At 50.0% G+C, this 15,594-nt stretch overlaps 1 long non-coding RNA gene across 2 annotated transcripts; it reads right to left on the bottom strand.

Moving 5' to 3' along the window:
• Positions 1-1,350: 1,350 nt before the first annotated feature.
• On the bottom strand, positions 1,351-14,856 carry LOC149912051 (uncharacterized). 2 transcript variants are annotated; one of them, XR_016462427.1, is made up of 7 exons: positions 13,111-14,856; positions 12,739-12,856; positions 12,484-12,574; positions 9,150-11,583; positions 7,753-8,286; positions 4,887-6,472; positions 1,351-4,088 (listed from the first exon to the last, which is right to left on the bottom strand). It is a non-coding gene; the product is annotated as an uncharacterized LOC149912051 (long non-coding RNA). The 2 variants fall into 2 exon arrangements; XR_016462428.1 differs by having other exon boundaries at positions 1,351-5,111; positions 6,227-6,472.
• Positions 14,857-15,594: the final 738 nt, after the last annotated feature.

The following is a 15,594-nucleotide window of genomic DNA, read 5'->3' as shown; positions in this document are numbered from 1 at the left end:
GAGGACAGCTGGAAGCAATTCACTTGTCTGGCAAAGGGTGGAGCCTGGTTCCAGCCCTCCCTACCCTCACGTAGGGGCTGGCTGCCAGCTGTGAGGGCTGTCAGCATGGAGGTGTGTTCTTTGTTGGTGTTCTGTGTGCCCTGATCTTCAGAGTGGGTTAAGCAGTTTTGTCTTTGTGTTCGGCTTGAGTTCTTTGCCTCTTGGGGGTAACGAGAAGCTGTGTCTGCTGTTGCCTGGGTATCCAGTTGTTGTTTTGGGTGAAGGTTCTTCTTTAGAGTTTGTGGGCTGGGTCTCAGGAGGCCCCTGAGGGTCTCTGGCTTTGAGCATTAGTCAGTGGCAGTTGTTAGTTGTAGAGTGATCTGAGTGTGTGTGTGAATGGTGGTGCTTAGAGCTGTGTGAATTCCTTGGCGAGGCCAAACGGCGTGGAGGTCCTTCTGCTTCTAGTTGTGCAAGGCAGGAGTGAAGTATGTTTCTCCGTTTCTGCAGCTGAGAGCGTTTTGTTTGCTCGTGCAGCTTTGCTGTGAGCGATGTGGAGCTGTCAGGCAGACTTGGGTTCCTTTGCCACTCTCCCAGCAGCAGTGAGACTAGTAATGCCTTCTGAAAGCGCACTGCAGCTGAGAAGTTAGTTAGGCTTGGCAGTGGAAATGCTGTGTTGGAGGGACTGTTGGTGGCCATGAGGTGACAGCCCAAGCCTTGTATTGGCAGCTGGTTTCTGTGGCATGGATTAACTGTACCTCATTTTAGGGCAGGAGCCTGGGGTTTGATTGAATCGTACTGTGGAATGGGGGAAAGGGAAAGCCCCTTTGGGTAAGAACATGCTGTGAGTTGTAGTGCTGCAGCACTGTCTTTCTGCCTAGGCTTTCTGTTTGTTCTTTCGTGGGACTTTTGTCTCTTTCCTTCTTCTACTCTTACCTGAAGATCATTGTGCTGATGACTGCCTGTGTTGTTGTGTGGGCTAAGATTTGTTAAAGCAAACTGGGGCTGAAAGTGCAGCAGGCAGCTCAGTGCTGTGTAATGACTGTGTGAGTAAGTAAATGTATTTCTGATTCTGCCTAAAAATGCCATAATTAAAGAGTGTTCTTATTTATTATTGTTCTTGATTTTATGCCGTTGGAGTTGGTAATAACCTGAAGAGTCTGGGAACCCCTGGGTGAAATTGTTGGTTGTGTTATTTTGCTTGGTGGCTGTTGTTGAAGAGAGTGAATTCACACAAGGAGCCAAGTAGAAAGGACTGTGTACTGTTGGACCTGCACTGTCACGATCTCTCTTGCCCAGAGCTGTTGGGAACAAATGAGGGAGTCTGACTTCCCCCCTACTGTTCTCTGTACAAGTTTCCGTGGTAACGGATGCTGAAAATGGAGTAAATGACAGTGTGGAATCAATTCTGATTTCAAACCACTCAGTTTCTGCAGTCTGATAACTGTTCCTTGTTGCAAGAGCAGCAGGTAACAGAGGAGTTACGTTCCCCGTCATCCAGCTCATGTTCAGCTGCTAAATAATAGCTAAACAATCTCATTTTGCTAAGAGCACCCCCAGGCATGGGGACCTGACAAATGGGTAGTGGGTTTAAAATGTTGATGAAGGAAATGAAATCATGTATCTCTAAGAAAGTATAGGAGGGGAATGTTTAAGAAGAAAAGGGTACTTAAGAGGATTTCAGTGATGCAAGTCTTGCTGGAGGCCAGGAATGATAGGAGTTCCTGAGAGGTCGGTAGTGGGTCCTGTTCTAATATCTTCACTAAGGATCTGGATAGCGGGGCAGAGCGAACCCTCAGGAGATTGCCAGCTGGCACAAAACTGGGGGCAGTGACTGACTGACCAGAGGGCCATGCAGCCATCCAGAGTGCACTCACCAGGCTGTGAGGTGGCTGACACAGGATCATGGAATCGTGGAACTGTAGGGGCTGGAAAGAACCTCTGGAGATCGCCTAGTCCAACGCCCCTGCTAAAACAGGATCCCTCCCGGAGTAACTTCATTATAGAGAGTCTCATGGAGTTCCTTGAGAAGTGCAGAGTCCTGCATCTGGGGAGAAACGAGCCCGGGCACCAGTGTATGCTGGTGGCACTCGGCTGGAGAGCAGCTCTGCAGGAAAGAGCCTGGGGCTCCTGGTGGACACCAAGGGGAACATGAGCTAGCACTGTGTCCTTGCCGCTAAGAAGGCTGATGGCTTCCTGGCTGCATTAGGCAGAATATTGCCAGCGTGTGATGGGAGGTGATTCTTCCCCTATGCTCAGTGTTGGTGAGTCTGCACCTGAGTGCTTGGTCCAATTCTGACTCCTCTGACACTCGAACGTACAAGAAAGGCTCCAAAAGGGCTACCATGGTGATGAAAGTCCTGGAGCATCCCTTGTAGGAGGTAAGGCTGAGAGAGCTGGGATGCCTAAGTGTGCAATGTCTATAGAGGCCTGAAGAGAGCACTCAGAGAGGTCAGAGACAGGCTCATTTGGGTGGTGCCCAGCGCCAGGGCAAGAGGCAGTAGGCACAGCCTGGAACACCGGTTCTGTCTGACCATCAGGAAGCACTTCTGTGCTGTGCAGATGTCAGAGCAGTGGCAAAGGTTGCCTGGAGAGGTTGTGGGGTGGATCCATGGGGATCTCCAAAAGCAGTCGTGACGTGGTCCCAGCAACCTTGCCCTGAGTCTGCTGAGCACATGGATCCAGAGGTGTCTCCCACCTCAACCATTCTGTGATTTACTTATTTTTATTGAGTACTCAAAAATCCATATATTTGTTGGCAGAGTTGGTTTTCACAGCCGTGTTTAAAGCTTTGTGTCTCTGTGTGGTCAGCTCTTTAGAAACCAGTTGTACAATTTCAAATTCACTTATCCTCGAGCTATCAAAGATAAGCACCTGAAGCCCTTTCTGGATTGCTGATATATCAGGAGGGGAGTCTGTAGGGAGGGGAAGGGAAGGAAGAAAAATACAACAGAGAAACAAAAAACCGTCCAAAGAAAAACACCTATGGAAGACATAGGTCAAGGAATCTGTCAAGTTACCTAGCTCCAATTTTCATGGAAAAGGAAATAAATACTGGGAATAATGTCAGTTTCTATTCTTAGCTTCCCTTTTTGCAAAAAGGGAATCCAAGCGTGCATTTGGTTTGCCTGTGCACTGGAAGCTCTGTTGCTGCTTTTTTGCTTCCAACATAACCTCTGTTCACGTTTCTGGTTGCCTTTCAGAACCTGCTCTGCATCAGTAAAACAGAGCCAGCACGTTGGATTCAGCCTCTAAACAAAGAGGCCTTAAGCTGACCAGAAGCAGCAGTGGAGGCATTTCATGGTGAGTAGGCACAAAAGTACAGTTCTGTGCCCAGGTGTTACGGGCACGTAACAACTTTTTAGAAGCTAACTGTGAATGAAGAGCTTTTCCCTGCTTCTGAATTTTGCTGCGTGATTCAGGAACTTGTGTCTGATGGCAGACTCCTGCATGTTAGATTCCATGGTCATAGGGCACAGGTTGATTTGCCAGGTACTGTACTCTCATTTTAAAAACCCTCTCTAAAACCCACGTCTGACAGAAAGCTTTAGAAGTAATCTAATTTAAGTGTTACAGTGAAATAATTCTGTGCTCAAAACTGCTCCTGCTTAAACAGAGGCAGGAAATTCTTGTATCAGTACGATACTGCAGCATTTTCAGTCCAGCTGTCCATCATCTCAGCTTCGCTGAGTGCTTGAAGAGAGTTCAGAAATACAGTGCACAAATCTTAGGTGCCTTTCAGGATCCCCAGGGCAGTTGTGGTCCAGACGTGATCTCTAGTACCAACGAATGGAAATGTAGTTGAGTATTTCAGAAGTGAATGTCTCTTTATTAATACCAGTCAATATAATTTGTGGAACATTTAGCTTCATCATTTTTGTACTTATTTGATGTATAGAAAATGAATGCTTCTATTTATTTTCTCACAGTCTCTCAGACAGCTCTCAACCTGCTATTGTAAGTTATAATCCTTTGGGTTGTGGGCTTGAAGCAAAGCTGAGAAGCCATGCCTGGCAGGAGGTGTGGGTAGCTCCAGGCCACCTTGCTGTCTCCCCAAGAGATGAGGGCTGTGGGCTAGGCGGCGGGCAGGAGTGCTGGCCAAGCAAGCATCTCTGTGGAGGAAGGCAAAGGGCAGAGGAGGTCGAAGGGGAGCTACTGGGCATGGCCTTGCTCAGCAAGGGGAGGAAAAGCCTGGAGGGCACGAGAAGGGAATAGAGAAGGGAGGCAGTAGGCGTGAAGCTGTGAGCAGAGCTGAGAGCCACTTGGCAGAGCAGCGAGCAGAGCAGGCAAGTGTTGAGATTGGGCATCAAGGTAGCAGCAAAAGCCAAGAGCATCAAGGAGGAGGAAGTGAGGAGAAGGTAAGTGAAGGGCAGGCAAGGTAATGATAGGCTAAGGCAGGGGGAAGGGGAGGGTAGGGGGTGGGAGAAGAGGAAAAGGGGAGGGTTAAAGAAAAAGCTATGATTTAAAAAAAGAAAAAAAAAGGGGGGAAATGAGAAAAAAAGGGGAAAAAAAAGAAAAGAAAAAAAGAAAAATAACATATGAAAAAAGACAAAAAGGAAATCTGAATAAAGAAAAGAGACAAAAGGTAAAGAGGAGAAAAGAAAGTCAAGTAAAAAGTAAAGAAGAACACCTAAGAAAAGAATGGGTGGCAACAAATAGAGAGAGAGCAGTGCATGGCACTGCAAAGGAAAGCAAGGCAAGAGTAGCAGCAAAAGCCAAGAGAATCAAGAAGACAGTGAATAGCAGGAAAGTTAAGTTGGGGCTTGGAAGGGTGTTGGGTGGGAGGGGTTGTTAAAAAAAATTATGAAAAAAGCATGCAGTGAAGAAAGGAATGAGCTTAATAATTAAAAACAGTGGATTGCAACAAATACAGGGAAGGCAAATATGAAACCTTACTGTGTAGCAGTTACCTGAGGCCCCTGACTGATGAGTGATCCTGGGATGGAAGAAGCACTTTTGCCAGTCTGATGGGGGCTGATAGTTGTAGGTGTAGTCACAAATAACTGGTTCTGTAGAGAGAGCTGAGCTTGGCAGTTCATCTTGGTTGTGCCAAGACTTGTTTTGCAAGCAGGTTTTCCACTTTGGCTCTGTATGACACTTTGAGCGGGTACGGCGTGGAAGAAACCCTGCAGAGCCTGGTGAGAATCAAAGCAGGAGAGAGGAAAAGTGCCCTTTGCAGCAGGGACGCCGTGCTGGCTCTGCCCATCGCTTCCAGCGCCGCCGTGGTCCTTCTCTGTCCAAGCACGTGAGCCAAGCACGTGGCCTGGTGCGTGTCCCTCCCTCCTTCCTTGTTCTCCATCCCTCCCCTTATCCATCCTTTCACTTCTGCCCACCCCTCCTTCCACCTTCTCCATCCATCCTCTTCTCCATCCATCCTTTCACCTCTGTTCTCCATCCCACTCTCCTCCCCCCCATCCTCCCACCTCCAACCCCTATATCCCCCCCCTCCAACCCTTCCATCTCCCCATCGCCCATCTCCCCCATTCCCTCCCCACCATCTCCTCCTCCTCTGGCTTTAGCACAAACTGGGAAAAACAAGGCTGTACCCCCAGAAGTTACTGAGATCTTAAATCCTAAATTAGTTAGGAGTGTGGCTATCAGGGATGCCTGGCAGAGCCAAAATGCAGCCCCAAAGGAAGTGAAGTTAAAGGCAGGAGCCAGCCCAGCCACTGTAAAGCAGTGCCCTTTGAGGATATGAGACTGGAGAAGGATAGAAATCATAAATAACTTCTGGAGTTTGGATTACTAATTGAATGTGAATCCAAATACAGCACCCCAATCTTGATGATGAAAAACTGGATGGCAAGAGCTGTACTTTGGTATGTAAGACTTGAGGGCAAGTAATAGAACGGTTGAAGGTATGCTCCCAGCTGTGGCAAATCCATACACTTAATTAACCAACTTATGAATGAGTAGGTGGAGTTGACCTTCTGGATTTGAAAGGTGCCTTTTTTCAAATTGATTTTTGCCTGCTTTGACCAAATGAAACCTAACATCATTTCTCTTTGAAGAGGAGAACCCCAATCCGGGGAGGAAAGACTCAGTTAACCTGGACAGTGTTAGCCAGGGCTGTGAGAACAGCCCAGTGAGCTGTGAGAGCTGGTCAACTCGTGAGCCTGAGACTTGGGCGCCTCCATCCAGGGTGGAACCTTACTGCATTTGTGGATGCCACAGCAACAGAAGAGGACTGTGTGCAATGGACTGTGAGTTTGCTGAATGGCTTGGTTTAAACCATTATCAAGTTTCTCACCAGAAAGCCTGAGTGATCAGAAGGAAGGAAGCCATTTGCTGAATGCCCAGAACGCTTTTCTCCCACGCATATGTGGAGGTGCATGAAAAAGGTAGCTTTTATGTCAGAGCTGACTGACTTGAGTATGTGTGGTGACTGAGGACTTGATTCTTCTTTTTCTTTGCTTGGGGGTTGGGTAACTGGGTGGGCCTTCCAAAGACAAGGATTTGGACTCTTGTTGTTCAGACTGTTTTAGCTCCTGTGGTTCTGAAATGGTAGAAAGCACAACAAACATGCTAGCAGGACAGAAAAGCAGGAAACTGAATACAGAATCTGTTTCCTGTGTTTATGATTCAGTTTTGCTATCTCGTTTAGCATTTTCAAATGTAACTGCATATCTAGAGCTCATGATAATTCTATGAAAGTAAAAATGCATTAGTTACTAAATTGGAAAGCATTCTAAGCAGAAATCTGTTTTCACCATTCCTCCCTGTTCCACTGCAGTTATTTGCAATGTTCTGTAGATTCTGAAATGTTCTGCTGGAGAACAAATGCCTATTCAGCAATGCTGAAACCAGGCTGTAAATTGGCTGACAAAATCCATGAGCATTCCGTGGTTTCCAGGATTACAGCAGCACTTTGTCAGTGTACTGCTATTGCAATGAACCGACGGGCTGATCCCTAGAGGCGCTGACATGGTGATCAATGAAATGTAGAAGGAGCATTTTCTGGCTGTGTGCAACAATAGAATCTATTGCCCTTAAATAGAATCCTAATCAATGTCCTTCTGCAGCATTTAGGTTTATAATGTGTTTTCCAAATGCATTTTTGTTGAAAATCTCTAATGTGCTGTGAAGTACCTCACCTTCATTATAACTTGTATTTCTGAGTCAAAAGAATTGCACACACAGAAAAATGCAATACAAAACTCAGTAAGAGGCAGAGGCAAATCTACTCTCAAAAGCCACATTCTGGGCTCTCCTGTTGCCTTCAACAATGAACTCAACAACAGGCAGTTTAGAAACTCCCCTTATACTCTGTTTTATGACTTCATTCACCGTGGATCAAAGCAGCTATATATAAGCAGAAATGCAACTTTCATTTCAGACTTTGCAAAAAATTGTTTAAATCAAGCTTCAGTTCTGAAATAAAATTGCACAGGAATCAAGGAAACTAACTATAGTGAAGTTTTCCAGCTGGGTCAGATTAAAACAGTAGACTGAAGGTCTTGGAGCATTCCAATTGCATCTCAAAAGTGTGCTGAGATAAGAATATTTGTAATCTGCATTTATGCAATTCATTTTAGCTAGGAACTCTAAGCTGCAGAGATCCACTGGCTGTGTTTGACAGCGAGTCAGTAAGAAAATAACCATCACAGAGGGACCGTTTAAGGCCACTGAAATCAAGTCGTTTCTGAGATGTGACTTGTCTGCCTCTTTACCTGATAATAACAATATGAAAATAAAACAAAAAATAGTACAGTATTATTTGTTTCTCTGTATTTTAAAGGTGATTCAAAGCTTTTGCTCTACTAAAAGTAATCTTACTCAAGACAAGGCTCTGGGCAGGAAACTGGAAATAAGACGGTGGACCAGGTGACAGAACAGGCAGTTGGCAAAGGCTTTAATTCCAGATGGCAAACTTAACATCTCTGAACCTGAGGCGGAACCTGTAAAATATTCCAGAGAGGACAGGAATCTAATTAATGATTTAGGAGGGAAGAGAGCAAGCTGACAGAGGGGTGCGCGCCCAGATGGACACACTGTTATGCCCTTCAGTATCTTATGGGAGTGGGTTCCAAGGAAGGTGATAAAACGTACTCGGGGAACAGACACTACAAAGGACAATCCTAGTACCAGGAACAGGGCACAAGTGGGGCTACTGGGAAAGGGAGCCTTCTGGGGCAACAATGGCAAATTGATTTCTCGGAACTCCCAAGAAAAGGGGGGTATTGCTGTGTGTTGGTACTGGTAGCTTCTTAGGGTGGCTGCAGGCATTCCCTTGTAGAACTAATAAGGCACAGGAGGTAACTGAAGTGTTGTTGCAGGAGGTTACTCCAGGATGCCTGGGAACTACTTGTGCTGTCAAGGAAAGTGCAGGGCTGGAAGTTAAACTCATAAAGAAAAGATGAGTCGGTTACTAATTTGCTTTATCTCAATGTACACGGGAGGTGTTTTAGCCTGGGAAGAGACCTCCTTTTACAGTGTAACTCCTCTTACAGGTTCCGGGTTCTTTAGCAGCCAAGGGAGTGGCTCCAAACAATGGGACGTGGGTCCTGTACCCCCGGGGCCACCCCCACTGGTCCCCATGGAGGGAGTGGGGCCTGGGGGCACGCTGCTCGTTGAGGCAGAAATCATATTTTCCTGTTGATCCCTCCATCCACCTGTATTTGCATCCATCCTTTCATCCAACAATCGTTCCATCCATCCAGTGATCCTTCAATCCGTTTTTCCATCCATCCCTCCTCCATTGGTCCCTCTGTCCATCTGTTCCTCTGTCCCAGCAGCCTCCCCCTGTTACCCACCAGAACCTCCTCTGGAGCTTTGGGGATCTCCCCAGAATGGTGCCTTCAGGCATTTTCTTGCTCTCCTGCAAGTGCTCATTTTCTGGTCCCTCTCCCTTGCATCACCCCATCCCTTTGCTCAGCAGCCCTCCCCATTCTTAGTTGAAAGCCTCCCTTGTGAAGCTGCCATCCTACTGACAAAAATATCCTCGCCTCCCTTAGGGAGGTGGGTCCCATCCCTTCCAAGCAGACACCAATCCGCAAATAGGTGCTGCAGACACAGAACCCAAGGCCCTGCCACCAGCACCAGTCCTGCAGCCAAGGACTGGCACGCACCACCTCCTTTCACCCCTGTCCCACAGCACCCCTGGGCCCCCACACCCTGGACTCCCAGCCCGAGAGCTCTGCAGTCCCTTTGGATGCAGTGTTACCCGTGCCCACCTTTCTTCCTGCTGGCCTTGCACGGTGAACCACACGAGGTGGAAGGTTGGATGGACCGCATCCATCGCTTGGAGGCACCTCAGCCTCCTCTCCAGCACTGAGGGCGCTGGAGCTGCGCTGGAGCTGCCGGCCCTTCTGTGGGGCAGGAGCGTCCTCTGCTGCCAGGATTCTCCAGCTTCAGTCCGTCACCAGCTGTGAGGCTGTGCCGTGGGGCTGCAGTGCGGGGCCTGCAGCTCAGAAAAGCCCCTGAGCACTGCGGAGACAAGCAGGCGCTCTGTGATGCCTTCACAGTGTTATTCGCTGTGGGAGAGACATGTTGTTTCTGCACTGGATATTGAGATGGACAGTTGAGTTAAAGAAGTGGAACATAACGCGTTTGTGTTCTGTAGCTTGTCTTTAGGAGTAGCTGGTGTGAAAAGCAGAAATATCATGTACATATTAGTAACATCTTTTAGAAACGTAATTACTGAGCTATGCCACAAATTCTTTCTTACAAAGTTGCAATAGGTCTTAAATCTTTTAAACAATGTAGGTATAGTATTCTGATCTGGAAAACATATTGTACGACTGGTAAGCCAGCAAACGTGAAATACATTTAACAAGCTTTCCAGGAGCCAGGGCCTTTACACAAAGCAGAACTGTCCCACTCTGTGGCAATGTCAGGATGCCACAGGCAGACTCCAGGATACTCCCCTCTATCCTCCCTCCAAGCTCATCTCTATGCAAGGACAGACGGGTGAGCAGAACAATGACCCAGTGTAAAGGGCACAAATGCCAGGGGGGTAATTAAACAATTAAGAGGTTAGGTTTATGTTTATGTTGTAAAGCAGGCATCCGAAAGTGATGATCGGATGTTTGTTAAGAAAGCCATGGTTAGAAGGCAATTCACCAATTAAGATATTTGTGTTTGGATGGCAAGGATTTGTGTTTGCTTGGTATTTGTGTGATCAGTGAAGCGTCCCGAAAGAGTGTGAACCTGCAGTACTCAGCCAGTGAGGAACCAGGGCAGAAAGAGATCAGCGTTGGGCAACAGGGGATAAAAGGTGGAGCACTGTTTTCTGCGCGCTCCTGCTTGCAGGAGGCCCAACATGGCAACTGCAACTAAAATCTGCTTTATCAGAGATACCGTCCTGGAAAATTATTTGGACATTTCCAACATCACCAACAGTTACAAACACCTGCAAAAGCAAACAGGAACCACGTCCTGTAGTGATAAGAACGCACAGCTTAGCAGACAGGAGCGCAGGGCTTGGGAGGAAGTTGTATCTCAGAGGCTGGTAGAGAATTTCACATCATGAAGGCAGCACCAGCAGAGTTTCTAACGGCAGTGCTATCCAGGAGTCCCAGCAGGAGGTGCTGGCACATTTGGTACGTGACCCCAGCACAAGGCAGCTCAGCATGAGACATCAGGCAGAGCTGATGAGATGTGCATTATGGACAAGTCATTCTTTCATAGGTACCATTCCATGACAGCAATTAACTGAGAGCAAAGGCTTGACACACACACCTGATGGTTTACACTCCCACCAGTCAGGGCAAACAGACCAAGACTATGAGGCTGACCTGTAACCAGGCACAGTGCAGCTCAAGTTCCTTCTGCAGTCACTGGGCAGCTTCCCCACCTCCAGCCCTACAGGCAACGTACACACAAAGCGCAGCACGGCTGGTCGTGCTCCACACTCAGACAGCAGGTTGACAAGTTGGAGCTTTACAAGGACGTGGAGATCACTTCATGATCTCTGCCTTCCATGCTGGAGCAACAGCCAGTTGTACTTAGGTTTCTGAAGCCCCTTTCAGTCTCAGGAGGGAATAACACAGCCCAAATGCAATGGATGCAATGGGGCTCTCTCTAGGACACCTGCTGCCTCAGAAGAGTTCCCATCTCCTGAACAGCTATGGAGCTCCTACAAAAGCATCCCACACAAACAAGGAAGGAAAGAAAAACCCAGGACACTGTGCAGGGGTCCTACCTCTCAGCAGGTGATCCCTGTTCCGTGTACAGAGGATGGACATAAACTGCACCTCATCTGTTCCCCATTTCTTCTCCCCCACTTCCTATAGGCACTTACAGACATGGATGACAAAGTAAGGCTCATGGAGAAGACTGGGTGTACAGGAGATCTTTAATTCCTTGGAGCTAGAGCACTGCTGGCCCGTACTTGTCTACATCAGGGATATTTTCCAACAAGCACCAACCAGGCACGGCAACCCACAACCAAAATGTCATTGCCCCTGCCAAGTAACCAGCCTGTCTAGAGACCTCTCATTAGAGACTTGCAAACAAGACTAGAACCATTATGCCCATTTCACAGGTTGGCTTCTCTTCACCACGCATCACATGCACAAGAATAGATTGGGAAGCACATTACTTCATGTTACTTACACACCTGAGCATCCTGCTGAGCAAAGGCATCACTCCCCCATCTCTGTTTGCCTGCAAAGACACAAGGATAGAAGACTCAGTTCACCAGAGCATCTACTGGAAACAACTCCTGAGAACTCCCCATTCAGGAACAGCTGCTGGAGATGGATAATGGAGTGCACCAAAGGGAACACTAGCTTACAAACACAGTGAAACACAGCTCAGGTGTGCTTCGGGCTTCCTTCTGAAACAAGCAGCAACCCACTTTACTGGGATGTTTAAAAAAGGGCCCACAGCACTCATGCACACCCAGAGTCAGAGTCTCCTCCCTGCAGAAGCTGGGTTTGAGGAGCAGGCCATGGGACACACAGGGAGAGAAAAAGCCAGCCTGGAGCTCCTCACCACTGAGTGCAGAGCTGTGCCCACAGCTCTGAAGATTCACCCCCTCCTCCCCTCAGCGTGGCTCAGCGCTGCAAGGGACACGAGGACCCTTCGAAACATGGAAGATGTGTCAGATACGATGTCATCCTCAAGGGAGCAGCCAGATTCCAGCAAGAACACACACACAGCACCCATTAGGAGCAGGGCCACCACCTGGGTGCTGCCCACAGCATTTACCAGCCATAACCTGCTAAGTACAGAACTGGGCCCAGGGCTCTCAGCATCACTGCAGCACTCCAGCCATCATCATTAGTGCTACAGCCTCCAATTAAGAAGCACAGACAGTAAGAAACGGGCAAGAGAGCCACACATCCCCCTGACAGACAGAACGCTCCTCCCCGTTCTATTTACACCAGCTCAGTTGCTGGTGCAATTCTAGTCTAGCTTCTCTCTGGACAAACAGCAACACCCAGGTCGGCCAGTGTGTCACACCTAAAAGCTCCCCAGACTCCTTCCTCTTCACGTCTGCCTGCACACACACAAACTGACTGTCAGACAGCAGGACAAGGCCTGGCCTTTTGCTCTACTTACGAAGCTTGTGGTTCTCATCCATGTGACGAATCTCTTCATCGGTGTGAGAAGCCACAGTTTCAATCAGGCAACTTTCATCTGTTCCTGCTCCCTAGGAATCACCAAGGCAAGATTTAAGATACCAGCAACTGCTCGTGACGTGCAACCAGGTTTCTTTAATAATAATTTAGGTTAACAATAAATAAGAAGACATACATAACAAAGCAGTAAGTCCTTGGCCAGAACTTAAGCAATACGAAAGGAAGACTTCCAAACCTTCACAGCCCTCCTTAGTGTGTGCACGTCATACATGGTGGTGGCAGTCATCATCCCAGTGATCACTCTCTCAAAACTCCCACTCAGCTTCAAGTCACTTCAAGTCATCAATCAAATCCTAGAAGGCCAAGAGAGGAGAAAGGAGTTGGCAGAAGGTACGGCCTTCGAGGACAGAAGGAACTGAGCTGTTCACCACTCCTCTTCAGGCTCCAACCCTCCTTGCATCAACAACTGCTCTGAACTGAACAAGAACAAAACAACCTTGGTCAGGTAAAGTCTCTGCTGACCTTTCTCTTAGGGAGATTGGGTCGTTTTTTTTGCTTTTCACCCAAGTGACACAGCCACGTTCACACATCTCTGCAGACCACCTACCCTGCCACTGGTGCTCTTAGAGGTGACCAGAACTCACTGATGTTGGGAAACGTTTAGTTTGGTCAAGACGTCGATGATGGCATCTTCATCCGTGCCTGCAAGAAACAAATGGAAGCTAGTCAGGCTGCTCGCACAAGAATCACAAGTGCCCTCTGCTCTTGTGCCACCTCCAGTCCCCTACACAGCCAGCTCTCCACAGCCCCAGGACTACAGCTATGCACACAAAGCTGCCAGGACCCACACCTCCAGGGCAGCTGCATTTCAGGACATGAAGGGCAGTTCTGTTTCCACTTTCCAAACATCTTTAGGGCAGCTGTGCAGCAGAGCAATGCAAGCAGCTACGCTTCCCTCTAACAAACCACCAGAGCAGCCATTCCCAGTGCTGGGGAAAAAATAAAAGCTGACCCGAGGAGGGAGGGAGATCGACTTACCAAAGCCCTTCATGGCCTTCCTGAGAGCCTGCGCTTCTTGCTCAGCACTAAAACCTGAGACCCCCTTGATTGTTGCCTAAGGCCACAAGAAAAGGATTTAGCAAAGGAAGGCTTGCCCCGATGCACACATAGAGTTGAAATGAAAAAAAACAAACATAAAAGATGAACACAGAGATAATAAAACTCCACCCACACAAGTGATATGTATCAGGCTTCTGTCTCACGCAGCAGCCTATTCTAGTGGGACTTTCCAAGCACATCAGAAAGAAGCCACAGGGACACAACTACACGGAGAACATTTCTCCACATTGCTGCCAATGGAGTTATCTGGTTTCCAGTGAAACAAAAGCTGGACCACCTGCCATCTGTGTTCAGGCCCACCAGGCCCTCTTGCTAGCAGTTCTCCATGTCAGTCATAAAGCAGCGTGCTCCCATCATAGCCCTAGTCCTGACTTGTAGCAGGTAAGGACCGTTATTCTGCACCATTGCTTTTGCTCTGCTCGACGCTGGTGAGGCTGCACCTGGAGAACAGCGTCCAGGTCTGGGCTCCCAGTACAAGAGACAGCTGGACATACTGGAAAGAGTCCAGCGGAGGGCTACCAAGGTGGTGAAGGGACTGGAGCACCTCTTCTACCACAAGAGGCCGAGAGAGAGGGGCTGCTCAGCCTGGAGAAGGGCAGCTCAGGGGATCCCACCCACGGCCACCAATCCCTGCAGGGAGGGGCACAGAGGACGGAGCCAGGCTGCATCCAGCGGAGCCCAGCGCCAGGACCAGAGGTTGCCACCACACATCAGGAGCACTCCTGCACTGTAAGCGCTGCAGCACTGGCACAGGGACCAGAGAGGTTGCGGCGTCTCCTCCTGGAGATCTCCAAACCCAGCTGGATGTGTCCCGGGCACCAGTTCTGGTGGCCCTGTTGGAGCAGGGCTGGACCAGGCGGACCCAGAGGTCCCTTCCCACGTCAGCCATCCTGCGCTTCCACAGCGCACCGCGCCGCGCCGCGTTTGGCTCAAAACGGCCGCTCACAAACAGGTTTCTGCTGCCTCCTGCTCGGTGCATCTCTGTGGGATCGCACTGCCTCCTACGATCCATCTCTGCTCCAACGAAGATCAACGGCAAAACAGCGCTCAGCTCCACGGAGCCGGGGCTTCGGAAAACAGGCACGGGAACAACCACTGCACGGGCGGAACCCTGTGGGCTGAACCAGGAGGGAGCAGCGCGCCCAGAGAGCTGATCTGCAAAAATCCTTTTTCCAGAGAAGCCGCGCCGAGTTCCGGCGCCACGACGACCGCAGGCATCGCCGCGGGCAGCCGGGCCGGGGCCGTCCGGGGCGCGCGCGCTGGTGACGCAATGACGGCGCGACCGCGGGAGGAAAGGACCCCGCGCGATGCGCCCGCCCCGCTCGGCACACCGACCAATGGCAGAGCGGAGGAGGCGGGGCCGAGCGCGGGCTCTCCGCCAACGGCGGCCGCGGCCGCGGGCACCGCCGCCGCCCCCGTCCGTCCCCCGTCGGAACGCAGCCGATCTCGGAGGGGGAACCGCGCCGTCCTCCGTCGTGGCGGCGAGGCGCTGCCGGGCTGCGAGAAGCGGCGGCTGACCGCGAGCGGCGGGACCCGCCCGGTGCCCGGGAGCGGCTCCCGGCTGAGCCGGGCGGCCCCGAAAGAGAGGGAGCGATCCCACGGATCGACTCGCGTTCGAGCCCGGCACGGAGTCCGGCGGGCGCCTTCGCTTCTCGCTCGGCTCCGATCGTCGGCGGCGCCGTGCTGCGCTGCTGCCCCGCAGCTGCCGTCTCCAAGCGCCGCTTTCCGTCTGTCCGTCTGTCCCCGCGCGGAGCTCCCGGAGCTGCGCGAAGCCGACGTGGAGCCGCTTCGTGTTGGCCCCGAGGAGGGAAGCTGTGAGGGGGGAACGATCGTTCGGATGGGAGCCGGCTGGGAATGCGGTCATTTCTCTGTGGGTTGCTCTGCGTGTTCAACGATTAAACGTTCAGCGTTCGTTTTGCTACGTCTCTGCCCGCGGTCGTTTCTGCAGCTCCAGGAACCCACCGCGTCCAGT

Source organism: Phasianus colchicus, unplaced genomic scaffold, assembly GCF_987193195.1.
Source record: "Phasianus colchicus unplaced genomic scaffold, bPhaCol1.hap1.1 HAP1_SCAFFOLD_44, whole genome shotgun sequence".
Lineage (NCBI taxonomy): Eukaryota > Metazoa > Chordata > Aves > Galliformes > Phasianidae > Phasianus > Phasianus colchicus.
The sequence above is the reverse complement of the archived record's forward strand: the minus strand, read 5'-3'. Positions and strand labels throughout refer to the sequence as shown.